We start from the raw sequence: 15,687 nt of genomic DNA on the forward strand, positions 1-15,687 counted from the left end.
TGCCTGTTCATAATATTCATAGAGCCCAGGGAAATTGAATGTTTGCTGTATGTTTGAGACCTGTAAAAACTTGGTCCAGTTCTCAAAATCTGAAATAAGTTCTCCTCTAAACATATTCATCTGAGTTATAATACTTCTTAACATCAGACCTGAACTTGCATATTTGCTAACCATTTGTAACTGGCCCCTAAACCCACTTGATTTGCATAAAAATGCATACATTAGCATAACGTGTTTATAGGGACTTCCACCTTCTTCCTCAATGCCACATAATTCTATGACCCTCCAACCTCATATATGCCGATTTCCTAGACCCACAAGAGTTAGTTATGAATCTCCACATTAAATTATAAAATTTCAGCCTTTAATCAGCTTTACATTCATTAGCCACTATATCAACTTGGTACCCCCATAAATTATCAAGAAAGCCAAACAGCAGAAAGTTAGGGCACAAACAGATTAAACAACTTGCCCAAGGTTACACTGGAAATCAGTAGTAAAGCCAGGCATTGAAACCAGATTGCTTGAGTCCCAGCACAGTATATAAAACAATCCTTCCGCTCAGCAATAAATATTGATACTTTGCAAATATTCATGTATTTAACCCCAAAAAAATATTTCTCCGTCTGCCAGTGAACACCATGACTCACAGCAAAAAAACCCCCCAAAAAGCCCCAAAACCAACAAGCAAAATTGCACTCTGAGCAAACACTGGTCAACTTCTCTCTACCATGTTACTAGGGATCCTTCAAAGCTGCATTTCATCTTCATGAAAAATGTGCATTCTCATCTTGCCCCCATTAAGGTGTGCATTTTCGTTTCTGTGAATATTTTTATCCAGCTCTATTTTTTTTACCAAGTAGGGGAAAGAAACTTCTGTTATTACACAAGCCATTTAAAAGCATAATGCTTACCAAATAATCCCTTGCTACATCAATCCAACTATTTTCTTTGGAGGGAAAGAAACATTTTTGCAAGTACAACAAATGACATACGAAATGATAAAACTGCCCATTGGGTAAATGAAAGATCTCCTTTTTTCTCAGAAACAAGTCTAATGTGATGCTCTGTACTATGCCAGATATATTTGGAAGATATCCCAAGTATCATTTTGAAACTCTCCCTATTCAAAAGTTTTGGCAACTTTTTCATTGATACAAAAGCTATAGCAAAATTTTAATGAGTTTTGCTCTGCCAGGAAGTGACAGAGGCAGTCCAGACCACCTTTTTACATTCTCCCGATTTAATCTAATAATGTAAAGCAAACTTACCGTAATCAGTATTGTTTTACCAGTATCATTGTCTTGCATGGAATAAGCAGAGGGTCATATCCCATCACAGGGATAATTCCACTGAAATCAATAGGGTTAAATCAAACATAAATTTGACTCGAAGCCTTTTGGCCAGGAAAGAAAACAGGAATAACATAACTCCATATGCAATGGATACAGCTAGACATTGGCAAAGCTTATATATTTTTTTTCAAATATATGTTTCAAGCTGAGAATTAACTACAGGTGTCGTGAAGATGGCTGGAATCTGAATGGAATCAAAATGTATGGGATAAAAGCAAGTGACTCAAGCATATAGTAGGTAAAGAAGAACAAACAAGAAACTAGCTTCCTTTCCAGAAAGCACCATGTAATTTTACATCCTTTCCCCACATTTTCTCCAGAGTAAAACTTTCTATTGTACAAACACACTGCAGGCATGGGGACCAGGCATCTCACGTTCCCACCATTTTCTAACATGTTCCAGTCTTAATTTGCAGAGACTACTACAACTTAATGGTTTCGCTCAAACTCTTGATTGTTGAGAATGCTGGTACAGGTGTCAACTTCAGCTATGGCTTTTGTGCTGTGTCTGTCTGCATTAGGAACTGGATTGAGGCCACTAAGGCATTTCTCATAGGCCCCTGAGCAGCTGTTAAAGTTACACCTTTTGATCACTGACAAACAATGTTACATACTAATAGAAATAGCCTCTGAAACATCTTGTTACCCAGGACTTTTACAGTCCTTTGACCAAGATTGCCAGTAGAAAAAATATGTTTGGTCCTTAAGCAATGATGTAGGCTAGCTTATATATATATGTCCAAATATTACTATCCAAGCAAGAAAAATTCATAGCCCTACTATGCTTCACTAAATTATTTATTATCTCAAGAGTCAGGGAAGATTTTAATTTCCATGGTATGACTAGTAGAATTTTTGATAGTCAGCTTCCATACCGGAATATTTAGGCTTGGTTGTAACATTTTTTTTTAATGTATGAAACCACACACAAAAAAGATAGCTGCAGTTAGAGTAAAAACAATACAATAATTAATCAGTAATGATGCAGATCATCAGAGGAAAATATATACTATAATAAGAGTAGGCAACCCTGGCACAAGTAGCAGAGTGTGGCATGCAAAGGCTTGAATATGTATTTAGAATTTAAGAATAGAATATTTCTAGGTAGCAGCAAAATAAATTCCCCTGGTTTCCTTTTTATTTTCCACCTTTAAGATGAAATCAACATTCACCAAATCTGTAAATAAAAGAAAGACATTGGTTTCAGTTGTGAACTGCAGAAGTTTTTGTTTTGACATGACAGTGTTTCACAGACAGACAGACATTTCAGGCTGGAAAGGGATGATCCTTCCTCAGGCAGGGGGCTGGACTAGATGACCTATGAAGGTCCTGGGCAGCCCTTCTTCTCTATGATTTCTAAGATATCAGTATTGCTTTGCTGCTGTCCCTGGAACTACTGCTGAGAAACAAGCCCTTCGCACTTGATCCCATTCTGTACACACCCAAGTCTGTTAATTAAGCAGACCTGTCTGTTAATTAACACACCAGTCTGTTAATTAAGCCTTAGAGGAGTGGGGGTCAACAGTTTGGCAGGCATGCCACAAACTAGCCCCACACCCACTCCTTCCTGATCTGCGGCTCTGTTTTCTGCTCCCTGTCTTATCTACCACAGTGCTGCCTGTCCCCTCCCCATTGTGCCATCTGCCACACACAAGAGCTGTCTGTGCCACTTCTGATTCACATGCCATAAATTGGCCACTCATTGTTTAGAGGGATCCCAAGGGCATACCCAAGCACCACTCTCAGAGTCTCTGATCCAAGAGATGTGACACATTGAGTTAATGCAATCAAAATGAAGATTTTAAACATCTGATTATCTATCAGTTTGTATGCAATGGTCCAAAAACCACAAACAGGAATGTACTGAGAACATTGGCACATTTAGTCTCTCACTATTAAGGACTATTATATCAATATACTCACATTGCCCCTGCATCACACGTGTTATTCCTAGCATAACTAACTCTAGTTAGGTCAATAGAGTTCTCAGCCTTTAAGCCAGCATTATTTAGATCAGAGTATGGCCTGTGCCTGTGAGTTTACATAGGATCTGCTATTAAAATCTGCCCTTTTAACTACTAGAAAGATAGACATAGATCATTCTGGCTTGTGGAAGGAAATAGTCTGATTGGATATGTAAATATACTCGTATTCCAGTCTGTCCATATTGCAAAGAATATCTATTCTGCTTTCTGATCAGACAATTGGGGAGGAACAATCGGCACCACACATACAGGCTGGGGAACTCCCCTCTTGTCAGCACGGAGGTGGAAAAGGATCTGGGAGTCATTATTGACTCCAAGATGAACATGAGTCGGCAATGTGGGGAGGCGGCTAGGAAGGCCAACTGCACCTTGTCGTGCATCCACAGATGCATCTTGAGCAGGTCCAAGGAGGTGATCCTCCCCCTCTATGCGGCACTGGTCAGGCCGCAGCTGGAGTACTGCGTCCAGTTCTGGGCGCCGCACTTTAAGAGGGATGTGGACAGCATTGAGAGGGTCCAGAGGAGGGCCACTCGTATGATCAAGGGACAGCAGGGTAGGTCCTATGAGGAAAGGTTGCGGGACCTGAACCTGTTCAGCCTTCAAAAGAGAAGGCTGAAGGGGGATCTTGTGGCCTGTTATAAACTGGTTAGGGGGGATCAGCAGGCGCTGGGGGAGTCCCTGTTCCCCCGAGTGCCGCAAGGAGTGACCAGGAACAATGGTCACAAGCTGGCGGAGGGAAGGTTTAAGTTGGACATCAGGAGGTGCTACTTCACGGTCAGGGCGGCTAGGGTCTGGAAGCAGCTTCCAAGTGAGGAGGTACAGGCTCCCACCCTGGGGGTTTTTAAGAGGAAGTTGGATGACCACCTTACTGGGGTCGTTTGACCCCAGTGCTCTTCCTGCCATGGCAGGGGGTCGGACTAGATGATCTGCTCAGGTCCCTTCCAACCCTAGAAACTATGAAACTATGAATTCTGACATTGTAAACATTTTTGACAAAGGCAGTCTTCCTTGTACCCCTTATTCTTAATTGCCAGTATGGAATTAAGCTGGGACATCAACAAATATAACCAGCATTTCCTGTTTCTTTAATGACCAACTTCAGAAAGACTTATTGGATTAATGTTGCATGACAATTTGAAGAATGGGACAAATGGCCAGGATTTGGGGTGAGAAAGTAACTTTATGTGAGCTTTGTGTAGAAGGGTGGGGAAATAAATGCATGATGAACTAGCATTTGGTCTGCTAGTACTTAGAAAGGGAACGTGTTACTCATACACTACAGTGAAAAACTTCAGTAACAGAAATGATCCAGGTCCTTTTTACATATGGTGGGCTATACCCTCAGCTGGCATGAATCAGAAAAGCTCCAGAAGCTTCAGGTTAGCTATTCTGACTAATATCAGCTGAGGATCTGGCTCTTTATTTCGTATTTAGAGGTCAAAGTAGACATTAGAAATTGTCCCAAGGTGGATTCTACAGTGCGATTCTCTGATAAACAGATGACTAATGGTCTCTAATTTTCACCTTTTGTCCAGTTTGCTTATGTTATTAGTTTGCCTGATAAGTACACTGGGAACAATTTCACAATAAATAAGCCACTTTTGTGTGGTTTGTTTTGTCCCAGACTACAAGGTCTCCCTCGCATTATGATAACAGAATGCCTTTTGCAACAAATGACATTTAATATCTAGAACAACACAGCCACGAATACAAGAAATATAGTACCTACCACACGGCTAAAGGGTGCTACTGAAATGAAATTGGTCCCATGTGCCAGCTTTGCAAAAAAGAACACTTTGTTTCTGCTTGGCCTTGGCAAGCTTTTAACCCTGGCTAATTTAACATTTAAGCTACACTAGCTGTCTCAGATCCGTACTGCTAAAGCCAGCTGAATATGCCAAAAACTACAAAGAGAGAAAGCTTTTGCCTAAATAAATAATACTGACTGTCACTTTGTATCAAGGCTTAATCCTGTTAATGAACTACAGGTGGAGCAATCTCCCGGACTGAATACATTTTTTCAGGGAGCATTATTACTTTACATATTGTATGTTGACCTTCATAAGACATATGCTGAAACCTATGCTTCAGTCTTACTCAGCAATTCATATTTACCTTACGTTTTTATTCAAAAGACATATATATCTAACCATGTATTTTTATTGCAGATGGGTCAAGAGGATACTATTCCAGTTTTTGTTAAGATTTCACATGTATAATAGATTTGGGTTCAAAATGAACTAGAGCTCAGGTTCAGATTCCTTGTTATCAAAATCTTGTAAACTATTCCCATGAGATTTTAGCATAAATTGTAGCAATTGTGCAAGATCAGCTGATCTTATTCATTCCTGCCACACTGAATTCTAGAAATCTGACTGGCCATTCATTCTTACACAATTTCTTCTACATTTGGTGAGGATCTGAGAAAACAGAGTCCTTTCAGTTTGGGGTTTGGCCTGGAGCAAAGACATGTGGATTCAAACCCAAATTTCCATGCACAAATAGAAAATTCCTCAAGAACCTCTTCTGTGGAGAAGATCCCCATCCATCCTGTTTTAAAACAGAACGTATTAAATTAAATTAGCAATTTGAAAACGAGCATTGGTAGGTAAGTAACAGTATTTCATCTAGTTAGATCCCAATTTGTATTAGCATACGATCATGTTCTTAGTTATGACATATGTGGTGCATGATGAAACCTGCGTGTATTGTAATCTGCCGTTCCTCCAGGACTGTTTGATCTTTATTCTTGTCCCCCTCATATAGCCCTCTGGTCTTTTCTAGTAAGTCTGCAAGATCGGGGCTCTATATGACTATAAAAGGATGCCCCTTTCCGAAAAAAAACTATTTACTTTAATAATATATTGTTTTTCTTATTTTACAGCATAAATAAAGTTTTTAGTGGCTCAGAGACAGAGTGGTTATATTAGTTCTTTTTTCTTCAGTGCACAGATGGCAACATTTTCTTCCCTGTTATGTGGGTTCAACTCCCACTGAAATCATGTGCTCCATGACACTTTGTCTGTCTAAATTACCTTTGCTTGTTGGGGGGAAAGGTGACAGAGACAAAAATAGACAGAAACATTGAGAGACATTTTCTGACCAGCTCATAGAGAAGACTGGGGAATCTGAAGCACATGAAACACCCATCCACTAACTTTCTGAACACAAATTTTGAGTTTTCAACCAAATTAATTATTTTTCAAATGAAAAGCAATGTTTATTTTCTCTCTGTTTTGCTATTTGGTTTATTGATGGAACATTAAAAAAAAAGTCTGCAGACAGCTAATTGTTTCCAAAAATAAAAAACACCAAACAAACAAACCCTTAAAACTCCAGTCATTCAATTGTAAACCATTGTCAGGGGAGGAAAAAATATAACAACCCAAACCAAATCCCATTGAGTTGAGTGGAACTGGGCACCTAACTTCTTTGTCTGCTTTGAAAATCACAGCCACAATTAATTTTTTTAAAGCACTGCAATTAATTTTGAAACCAAATATTGTAACAAGTGATTTTTTGTTTAAATTAAAAAATATTGGAGTTACATGACATAAATATTTATGACAGAACAGGATCCTGTTCATGGGAAGTCACCATGGGAAGTACTATATATAACTGGTACATCACCGTAATCTAATTTTCTTATTTTTTTACTAAATCATGTTGTCAATGTTATAGTAGATTGTACTACTTTTAGTGCCCAATATTACTAAAAGAGTAGAATTAGGATTATTGGAAAGATTTCAGAGGTAAGTCCCACTAGCTGCCAAACATTATTTGTTACCTTTTTTTGTTATAAGAAACTGTTTGCCAAAACACTGTTCATTTATAAAACTTTCTGGCAATATGTATACATAAATATTTTTATAGACACCAAGCCTGATGTGTTCTTAGATGCTGCTAGCACTGACTCCATTGGTTCACTTATAAATGACCTCTACAGAAATTGTGTTTGTTTCTATATTATAAAGACGAGTTTTATTCCATAGGAAAAAGATATTTTTAGGTTAATATAAATTTACCCTCAGAACCTGTGCCCAGAGAAGTCACATTCAGTAAAATTTGCCCTTTTGCAAAAGGCCTGAATGACTGGAAGAAGCCTAACACGGTACCCATTTTTCAGAAAGGGAAGAAGGATGACCCTACAAACTATAAACCAGTCAGACTGACCTCGGCCCTGGGAAAAATAGTTAAAAAAATTGTCAAGGAGGCCATCAACCATAAGCTCATAACTGGTGGGGTATTGAGAAGCAACCAGCACGGCTTTGTCAAGGGGAGGTCATGCCTAACACACCTGGTCATAAAAAGACACCAGATAACTAACCAGCTGGACTTGGGACATGAGGTTGACATCATCTACCTAGACTTTGATACTGTTTCCCATGAGATTCTCTCAATTAAGTTGGAGGGTACTGGCCTAGACCTGTCTATAGTGAGGTGGGTTGGCAACTGGCTCAGAGGCCAGTCCCAGAGAGTCATAATCAATGGGATGGCCTCATCCTGGAGGGCCGTCTCCAGTGGTGTCCCCCAGGGATCAGTGCTTGGGCCCGTGCTCTTTAACATCTTTATCAATGGATGAGGGAGTGGAACGCACAATGATTAAGTTTGCAGATGACACCAAGCTGTGGGGAAATGCGGGCATATCTGAAGACAGGGTAAGGATCCAGGATGACCTTGACAGACTGATCCTATGGGCTGAATGCAATCAGATGAGGTTCAATAGGGACAAGTGCTGGGTCCTTCACCTGGACAGGAAGAACCTTCACCATAAATATATGGTAGGTGGTGGTCCACTGGCTGGCACAGCATCTGAAAGGGACCTGGGGGGGACAATCGACCAGAAGATGAATATGAGCCAACGGTGTGATGAAGTTGCCAGCAAGGCAAATAGGACTCTGGCATGCATCAGCCAATGCATTACCCATAGATACAGAGAGGTGCTCCTCCCCCTTTATTCAGCATTGGTGAGGCTACAGCTGGAGTACTGTGTCCAGTTCTGCGCACAGCACTTCAAGAAGGATGTGGATATGCTCAAAAGGATACAGAGAAGGACAACCCATATGGTATGGGACCTGGAGGATAGGTCCTATGAGGAGAGACTTTGGGAACTGGGTTTGTTCAGTCTGAGTAAGAGAAGACTGAGAAGCAACTTGATAGCTGCCTATCAGTATGTCAGGGGTGAACACCAAGATCTAGAGGAGCAACTCTTCAGAAAGGCACCCCTTTGGAGAATGAGGTCCAATGGGCACAAGCTAATTGAGGACTAATTTTGGCTAGACATAAAGAAAAACTTCTTTTCTGTCAGGGTATCTAGAATCTGGAACAGGAACACACTCCCAGCAGAGGTGGTGCAGTCACCATCCCTGGAGGTGTTCAAGAGGAGGCTGGACAAGCACCTTGTTGAACTCATTTGAGCCCAGTTACCTCCTGCCCATGGCAGGGGACTGGACTTGATGATCTTACAGGTCCCTTCTGGTCCTTCTATGATTCTACTTTAATCTATATTTTGCTGGAGTGAGGGGGATTTAGTTGTGCTTTGGCCAGGTGCTGGTCCTCTTTATTTGAGGAAATTTCATCTAGGTCTTTATATATCAGCTGATACATATATCCATTGATCTAGCTATGGTTATTTGTATCATATGAGGATTTACCTCTAAATATAAAATAGAATAACTTAAGTGGTTGATTTTGCATTTTTACATAACAAAAATAGAAATTAAATATAGAGTGCCACACAAAATTGGATAAAATATAAGATATATAATGGATGATCAGTGGGAAGATATACAAGTAGTGTAGTGATAGCTCATTTAAACTGATCTTTGACACAATATGACATTAGACATGAAATGCTTAATAAATTGAATGCCGTTAAGTAACAATTCCAATAAACTGGAACACTGATTAGTGCTTTGTAGAAAAACTTTAAACCATGCTACTTAAACTTTTGAGTTTTGATTCATGATCTTAATTAAACTTTTTGGAAATGGGCTATATTTATGAATTTTGGAAACTAAATGAAACACAGGAGAGGGTATTCTAGTTTACTGCCTAACCAAAACTATTGCTCTTTTGACTGTTCTGACACGTACAACTATGTCTAATAAAAACTTTTCCCTCCCCCACTTTTTTCCGCTCCAACTTTCTGTTGCCATTTTAACAACCAATTTAAAATACTTACAATTACCTCAACAACACATTTCAAAGCCTCATTTTCTGATCCATTTTCCTTCAATTTTTTTCAAGAGGATTTTTACTGGATGAGTTACATTTCAACTGGCAGGCAAGCTTTCAACCTATTGGCATGTGTGTGTGTATATTTGTAGTGTTTACTTTACAGCTTACAAGTTCAGGTATAATGTTTGTACCCCTGTCATCAATTACTGAAATCAGATTGTTTTTAATAAGAAAAATATTTTAGAAAAGAAAATTGACACAAATAAAAGGTGACTACATTGTAAATTATTGAAATGTTTGCATGTATACTACGTATGAAGTCATCTTTTGGTCTGGCACGTAGTCTTAGAATGGATGATTTTTTTTTACTGGCTAAATGTTACAAGTTAGTAAAAGGACTTAGAAAACTGATCTTGAGTCTTGGAAAAGGAAGGGATTTGGTCATCACAATGCAGGACTGCAAAGGTAAAGCATCAGGCATAGGAATGATGCTCCACCTCTCCCAGATCTTCATAAAGACAGCAAAAAGCCACCCAGTTTTGTAACTGGTGAGACAGCAAACTCCTTACAGCAGTAAAATTAGCGCATCTACTTAATATTCACAACCCAGATCTGTATTATTGTTACTAAAGGTCTGCCGTGTGAACAGAGAGCTGTTTTGCCATTGGTATGTCCCTTGAATGCCCAACCTAATTTCACATTGACTCCAGTATACTTTTGGAGCAAGTGAAAACATACCTGCGGTGGTCAGTTGTGTGGTGTGTAAGCAGGCCAGATAACACATACAGCTCCAGAGGTATGAATACTAGTCTTGTTTGGAACTCAACTCATGCCAAAAGTTTCCCCAGTTGATGCAGCCACTAACTATAACTTAGTAGTTGGTCATTTACTCCTTTTTTAGTTGTTGGCTACAGAAATGAAAGTGCCTTAACCAGGTGAGCATAAAAGGGCTGATAGGCTTAGGATGACCTTGGTATGTCCAATAGTAGAGAAGGATGGGAATGAAGAGAAAAAAAAAAAAGAAATAGCACTGTATGCATGTGTCCAGAAAAAAGGTTTCCTTATATTTCATTCACATACTTTCTACAGGAACAATAGCATAACTAGAGGTGGGAGGGTGAGGCACCAGTTCCGGGTACAGCTGTAGAAGGGGCATAAGAATGGCAGCCACTACTGCTGCAAGCCCAGCCACAGCTCTGAGACTGCAAAACTTGCTTGTCATGCTGCTGCACAAGAGGCAGAAGAAAAGAGCAAACATCAAGAAAAGAGCAATGAAAAGGTATATTGTCTGAATGCATTAATTTGTTTTTAGGTATATTGTCTGAATGCATTCATTATGTCTTCTTTCAAAGACCACTATGCCCAAGAACTACCACAGATATGTGACTTTCTGCACCAGTAACTTAACAGTGAAAAGACATGACAAGGATACAAAGTCCTATCATACAACAGTGCTAGCAGCCAATAACCCATGATGTTGGAATTGTAAGTGCACCAAAAGCAGAGAATGAGAAAGAAGGAAAAAATTTGGCAGAGTACTCCTCTTCCTCAAATACACAGATGAGAAGACAGTCTGAGTCTTAGAAAAATATGCACAACGAATTACAGTATTAAAGATATTAGTACATGCCATGCTGGAAGTTTGCTGATTCACACTTAACTAATCTGTGCACCCCATAATTTACACACACAACATTAGTGGTATCCTGCCACAGCTCAGAAAAAATTTAATAAGAGTGCTGTACTGCCAGAGACTTAGTAAAACATTTTGCTTTTACAAAATATGCTACATAATATTGATTGGTATGCTATAAAATATTGTAAAGAATGGAAATTAAACTAAAATTGTGAAATAGAGTACTAAGTCCAATATGTTTTTAAGAATATTGCCCTTTCCTTTAACCCTTTCTTAATTTGCAAAATTCACCATTAGCATGATTTAGCAAGATCCAGCTTGGGAAGATGGAAACCCTCATTCCAGAGCTTCACTTAACACAAGGATGTTTAGTGCTTTCCGGTAAACCTCTCCATTTTCTGTCCCACCTTTCAAAAGTGTAATTCCCTTGGACTGCAGTGGGTGCCACACTCAACTGAAGGGTAGATGAAAACCAAAAAGTGATTTAGCTACATTTTCAGATCCAATATTTTACATTTTCAGTAAAATACTGTGCCCTGCTGTAAGCCTTCCTGGGAGCATGTCTACACATGCTTCCTGTACTGAACAAATCCACTCCCAATGCATGCAGTGAAGGGAAGCTCCAGGCGCCCCTAGGGTGCTTGCCCAGGGACTGGCAGGGAGCATGGGGCAAGTCCCCATGCACATGGGGCCAGAAAACTTTTGCTGGCTGCCGCGGCAGCTGTCTCCTTCCTCCATACACATTGGGAGGGGTCCTGATGTGCGGGCAGCTGGGAGACATTTGCTGCTACATAGCTCTACTGGCCCCCTGTGCATGGGAACAAGTCCCATGCCTTGCAAGGCTTCCCTGTGCAATCAGGGCTGGCTGGGAGCTATCCCACTTCTGGGGCAGCTCCCACCAGCTCAGGGCTGGGCAAGGATTTCTCTGAGCAGCCAGGGGCTGGCGGGGAGCTGCCCCACTTCTGGGACAGATCCCAGTCAGCTCTGGGCTGTGCAGGGATTTCCTCAGGTAGCTGGGGGCTGTCCCAAATGGGCCAGCCCTCAGCTATTCAGGGAAGCTAAGAACTCCCCAGTCCCAGTGCTGCTCCCTGCCCTGTGCCTACAGCTAAAAACACAAAACAACAACAGTAAATAAAAAAGTTGCATTTATCCTGTGCTGGTCATATGTCGTCTCTGGGGTCCGTCCTCCAGGCTGTGGTCCTGGTGCCCCAGTCACCCTGCCCTGGGCACAGGTTGGTCACAAAGCCTTGGCTGGGTATGGGAAGCCCTCTCAGGGACTATACCATCTCTGTATCCTTGCCAGTAACTGCCTGTCCTTCACACCAGAGAGACCACATGCACAGCTGCTCCTGGCTGTCCTTGACTCCCTCTCTTGCAGGGGCAGGCCCTTCTGCCCTGCCCAGGAGGCCAGGCTTCCAATTGCTCGCAGCTGGGTGCACTCCCCCTGCCAGGACTGTTTACCATAGTTGTGCCCATCATGCCAGGTTCTGGCCGGCTGGTGCAGCCATGGTGTAGTTACATCTGTTTCTGCACAGGGGGTTGAATCCATCCCGGGATGGAGGCAGCACAGATGTGATCCTCCCTGTCCCATTACACTGTCCTACAGCATGAAACAGCAGAAGTACTGACCACAGTAAATTGCACTCAAGTAATCACCGAAACCAACCCTCACTCTCTTTGTCTCTTTCTCACTCTAATTAAAACACCACAGCATCATGCGCATTAAGCCTCTGCACATTGAACAATGGCTGTGGGACACTAACTAAATTTCATTTGATGAGCTTTAGTTAAAGCATCCCAGCAGCCATGTTTAAACCTGCAGGGTCCTATACATGTGACACTGCAACGATGCTAGAGCGTTCTAATTAGAATGAGGAGCAGACTCAATTAATCTAATTGGATGCCAGAGCGTTCTAATTAGAATGCATTGGAGCAAGTGCATAGGCACCCATAATTCTCTGGGGATAAGAGCACTGCAAATAGTTAGACAAAGCCTGTCTCCTAACCCAAGCTATTCTGCCTGTGTCAGCTCTTTTAGGAACTCACCTGTGCCCAGTAAATTTGAGGGAAGCCATAATTAGTCCCTGGTGTTATAAGGTGGAGATGAACAATGGGTAGAGCTTTATTAGGAAGTGACTTCTCTTTCAGTCTCTTCAGGAGCTATCTGGGAGTAGAGGCACATCAGACTGCTTATCAGACATGGGTGTTTTCATCTCTTTTGACTTCTTTCTAGTCTTGGTGGGTTGGGAAAGAAACAAAAATAGAGCTCTGTCAAAGGAACCACAGAAAAAGGGAACTTGTGAGCTGCACCTCTTCAGGACTGAGGCAGACTGAATTCTACCTGAGAAAGGAAGACTGTGGATTGAAGAGGAGAAGTCTAAGAAACAGGCTCTGCATCTTGGGAGACAGGGGGGACAGGGGCCAAGTCAGCAGCAGAGGCTGAGCTCACAGCTTCAACAGCTGCTGTTCTTGTCTTTCTCTAGGTGGACGCCTGGGGCCAATGTGCTGGTCACATGCTGCTCATTAGGCTACTGCTGAAGTGTCAAAAAGTACTGCATCCTGATTAGTTGCTGCTGTCCTGTCAATCACAAGAAAAGAGTTCTGATTGGCAGAATCTGAGGTACAGAGATAAGTAGTAGCAATTTGACCATTTAATTGGCTTGACTGTACAAAATGTTACTTGGCAAGTGAAACTGCTATGTCTTAACAGACTAAACATTTGCCTGCTGCAGACTTCCCTTGTGTTACAAAGTAATAAACAGGAGGAAGGATACCTTATACGGTATAAGAGTGTCATCCTGTGAGACAGATAAGGGAGAGAACTACAAAGTAAGTTGGCGCACATACTGCAAACATGAGAATATATTTAGCATATGTATATATGATATATATTAGTTCATGTTGTGATCTTCTGGTTTGTTATAAAATCAGTACTGTTGTTTTTATTGATGGCTGTGTTTATATGCATATAAACAGAGGCATCCTGGAACTCCTCACAAAATGAAAATTTAAGCTCTTTTGGTAACTCCCGTCAAATACAGAGGAAATCTCCATAACACTCCTTACAGAGATTTCTGTTCACTTTGCTCTACTGGAGCAAACATGCATCTCCTAAGATTCCTGGGAAGCCTGAGTCCGGACTGGTTCTGTGACATCTCTGACCCTGCTCCAGTGTAGTCATATAGCTAAGCCTTGTGCAGCTTGCGGCTATTCCTGGAAAGTGGAACATCTTTTAAAGGAAGATTTTCAGGGGTAGAAAAATTAGATAGGCTCTGTATTCTCTTTCTGTAAGTCATCCTGTGTTGGTATTGTAGGGAACAATCAACAGAGCTTATGGAAATGACCCCAAGCCTCCCCCCCACACCACACGCACACATCTGCAGACTACACAAATTACATTGGTAAAGGTTTCATAGTTTCATAGATTTAGGGTCGGAAGGGACCTAGTAGATCTTCTAGCCTGACCCCCCCCCGCCAGGGCGGGAGAACAACAAAACCCCAAAACAGAACAACAAAACATTAAAGCTGACCCAGATGGGATTTGAACCCACAATCCCCAGAGGCTGATACCTTATCCATTAGGCCACTGGGCCCATGGTAAGCAACAACCACAGAGGGACTTGAACCCTCAATCTCCTGATCCGAAGTCAGATGCCTTATCCATTAGGCCACTGGGCCCATGGTAAGCAACAACCACAGAGGGACTTGAACCCTCAATCTCCTGATCCGAAGTCAGATGCCTTATCCATTAGGCCATGTGGTCTTCTATACTTTGAACGTAGTTAACAGAATCAAGCTTCTGTAATGGATAAAAGTTAGATTTAGGAACATGGGACTGAAAGGGTCCTCTTGGATGTTGAGTCCAATCTCCTGTTTTGTCAGGCAGCCATCAGCAAAAGGAACTCCACCCAGATCACCACTTCAAACTGTCACATACAGCTACAGGGCACAAAACTAGAAACACCAAGAATATCCTGTTACATGCCATAAACAAAAGCAGGAGAGATGAGAGCACAACTAATACCATTCCATTGCAATGCCAGGAAAGTGATTGTTAATAATTTGCTAGTAAAGTAAGCAAATATATTTTGCATCCATACAAAGCAGATCTGTTGGTTCAGAAAACAAGGTTAGAAGTCAGTACAAATCGATTTAGGTACACACGCACTCTGATATGCTTGCACCTTCCTGTCACCAAATATGTGTGCCACTTTTTGTTTGCAGCTAAGAGTATGTGAAGGGGTATGAGACTGTTGTATTTCTTGGTTCCTCCTGTTACAGGAAAGTCCATCTAGTGGCACCATGGGATCTGTTCCCTGATCCCAACAATCATGCCTTCTGCCATACCACATACGCATGGCAGGATGTGCAGTTTTGAGATGGGGATCAGATCCCAGACACACCACTGATACTTAGCGCAGATAGAGTCCAATAATTCAATACGATAAACACACATGCAAATTAATTGAATTGAACCCTTAAATCAATATGATAACCACACATGCAAATAAATTTGGATGAAGACAGGGCC

The 15,687-nt window shown here is 41.3% G+C and overlaps 1 non-coding gene across 1 annotated transcript; it reads right to left on the reverse strand.

Annotated features, from left to right (window-relative positions):
• Window positions 1-14,846: 14,846 nt before the first annotated feature.
• TRNAR-UCG lies at window positions 14,847-14,919 on the reverse strand. The gene has a single exon. It is a non-coding gene; the product is annotated as a tRNA-Arg (tRNA).
• Window positions 14,920-15,687: the final 768 nt, after the last annotated feature.

This window comes from Gavialis gangeticus, unplaced genomic scaffold (assembly GCF_001723915.1).
Source record: "Gavialis gangeticus isolate Ggan-Ray unplaced genomic scaffold, GavGan_comp1, whole genome shotgun sequence".
Classification (NCBI taxonomy): domain Eukaryota; kingdom Metazoa; phylum Chordata; order Crocodylia; family Gavialidae; genus Gavialis; species Gavialis gangeticus.